This window comes from Calidris pugnax, unplaced genomic scaffold (genome assembly GCF_001431845.1).
Source record: "Calidris pugnax isolate Ruff unplaced genomic scaffold, ASM143184v1 scaffold20, whole genome shotgun sequence".
Taxonomy (NCBI): domain Eukaryota; kingdom Metazoa; phylum Chordata; class Aves; order Charadriiformes; family Scolopacidae; genus Calidris; species Calidris pugnax.
This window is the reverse complement of record NW_015094510.1, coordinates 9,574,553-9,577,205: the sequence shown is the minus strand read 5'-3', so window position 1 is coordinate 9,577,205 and position 2,653 is coordinate 9,574,553. Positions and strand designations below refer to the sequence as shown.

Below are 2,653 nucleotides of genomic sequence, written 5' to 3'. Positions count from 1 at the left end.
CCTCTTCTCATTGGCCGGCCGGAGCCGAGGGCCGGTCGGCGCCGACGCCGGCGATTGGCTGGCGGGGAATCCGTATCAATGTTTAAGCCGCGGCGTGAGGTGAATAGCGGCAGTCGGCGAGCGGCGCTGGGCGAGCGCGGCGTGGAGCGGCGGCCCCGCCAGTGCTGCAGTGAGGGAGGCGAGGAGGAGGAGGAGGAGGCGGGGGGGAAAGAGAGAGAGAGAGGCAGAGAGCGGCTCCAACTGTTGAATTTTCGCTGAATTTCGCTGCACTTACTACCTTGGCGGGGCGGCTGGTGAAATGGATCTGGTTTATCGGGAGTCGGCGTGGCTTTCGCGTGCTGTCTGGCTAAGACTGGCGACCGTCTGTTTGAGAGGGGCCACCCATCAATGAGGCAGAGAAGAATATTTCTTATTTTTCATTTTTATTTTTGCTTCTTTTCCTTTCGAAAGCCTCTCCACCACAGGTTGCAGAATTAACTGTGTACTTTGGGTCCGGACTCAAATAAAGGAGAAAAAAAACAAAAAAACAAAAAAAAACAAACAGTGCAGAACTGAGACTCGGAACTAGATCTGTGAGCTATGTATTGGGAACCTATGTTTTGGTTGGGTTTTTTTTTTCTTTTTCTTTTAATATGAAAGATCTCTGACTTATTTCACACATAACACTGAGGAAAGGTGGTTAAAAACACTCAGCAAAGCAGGAGACAGACGCGCCTCTGTGCCAGTGAGTGGATAACAGCCTTGTTTTCCTGATCCTCAGTCTCCCGGAGAAAGAGGTATAGTAAAAGTGTAGCTGGATCCGACCCCCCCCCCCCCCCCCCTCCCATTCTCTCCTTTTTTTTTTCTTTTTTTTTTCTCTCCTCTTCCTCCACCCTCCCCCACCCCTCCCTCCAAAATATAAATCTGATTAATATTTTTATTTTTCCTGTCTATAGAGTGAGTCAGGGAAGCGTTAGGAAGAAGCTGCAACTAATGTCTGTGAAGGGAGGAACATGAGGCGATAGTGAATGTGATTTGTTCCGCTGGATCTGACTCATCCAGCAGATTGAAACACCTGCATTTCTGGATGTGCCATTCATTTATTTCTGGTTGTTAAAACAACCTGGAATAAAATTTAGTTACCCTTCCCAATATTTACCTACACACCATATCGCTGGGAAAGGTATATCGGAGAGGGGGGGACGCATCTGGCGTTGCCGCCGCGCTTCACCCCTGTTCCAAGATGCCCAGAGAGACTGTTAAAGCTTGAAAGGACTGCAAAAAATGCATCACACCAATCGCGGAACTGCATAGGGCTTAATATTCGCGAATTAGTCGATTAAAAGATCTACGACTTTATTCATAGCCAGGATTGTTTTTCCTCTACTTCTCCCCTCCCCTAAATGAAGAGGACTAGGCGGCAGTGTCATTGGAAGGAGATGCTGAATAGAAAGAAAAGAGAAGCACTTGACAGCGCAGCCCTGTGAATACAGAGACTGTTTCCCTTTTAGTGAGAGACTAAGAGAGAGAGAGAGTGTGTGTGTGTGTGTGGTGGCTTTTCTTTCATTCTCCCCCTCCGTCCCCCTCCCTTTCTCTCTCTCTCTCTTGCTCTCTTTTTAAAATCTATGCGTCCAGCCACGGGTTGCCTGTTGATTTCCTCTCGGCTGGAGAGAAAAGCAAACTGGAATTAAACTGCATCGAGAAAAGTGCAGCTCCTCAGACACGCATACGCACACACGCATAGACACACGGAGAGAAAGGATGTGGTGGTGGCGGCGGCTACTGGCCTGTCTTAAAGAAACCGAAGTGTGCATATGATTGAGCACAGCCTGTAATTTCTCTCAAAATGTATATTTACTGCTAATGGTGACGGTCAATTAGTGGGTTTCTTAATTTTTTTCACTGCAAAAGGACGAGTGTGAGGCTGGTAGTAGAGGGAGAGAAAGGAAACTATAAATCCGGACGTTAGTTTTTGCTGGGGTTATTTTTTTGGTGTGTTTTGTTTTCCCCTCTTGCCCTGCAATCCTCATTCCCTCGCCTTCTGATTCGGGAAGGAAAGAGTGAGAGTGTACGAGACAGAGAGGGGGGGAAATACCGATGGCAGGGAGATGCAGCTCTCCGCCGCAAGCAATGCAAGATTAGATCTCTAAATGCAGCAAAACACTCCCTGAAAACCAACAACCCCGCGGTGCAATCAGACATTTCACTGCCTCTCACTGCACACGAAAAGGGCTTCAACAACAAGCTGACTTTTTTTTTTTTTTTTTTTCCCCTTTCTGTCTCTCTCCCACCCCTCCGCTCCATCAATCGCATCACAAGCGATGAGTAGCAAATAAGCTTTTCTAGCCCTGCTTACAGACCTGTGGCCGCCCCCCTTTCCTATGTATATATAAATACACGTATTTAAAAAAAAAAAATATCTTTTTGATCGTTTTTAGAAAGAACAACCACTGCCGCCGATTTTTTATTATTGTTATTATTTTTATTATCCTTTGTACGTCTGCGGGGAATCAAGGATCGGGAACGCCTCGCCTGCCCGGAGGAGAAGGTCTTTTGCAAATTTTCTGATTTTTGAAACCCTCCAACGCTGCCGAAGTTGGACAGCCGAAGTAACTGCGAGGGGACCGCAAGCACGGCAAGCTCGCTGAAACGCTGCCGAAGCTGCTCTTCCCCC

General features: G+C 47.7%; 1 protein-coding gene across 6 annotated transcripts in view; it reads left to right on the top strand.

The window, feature by feature from the left end:
• Positions 1 to 169: 169 nt before the first annotated feature.
• The window catches only part of PCDH17 (protocadherin 17), a 117,651-nt gene continuing 115,167 nt past the window's right edge, over positions 170 to 2,653 (top strand). For all 6 annotated transcript variants that reach the window (XM_014966103.1, XM_014966099.1, XM_014966101.1 and 3 more), the window contains exon 1: positions 170 to 776. The gene's annotated coding sequence lies outside the window, so the exon portion shown is untranslated. The remainder of the gene's footprint in view (positions 777 to 2,653) is intronic.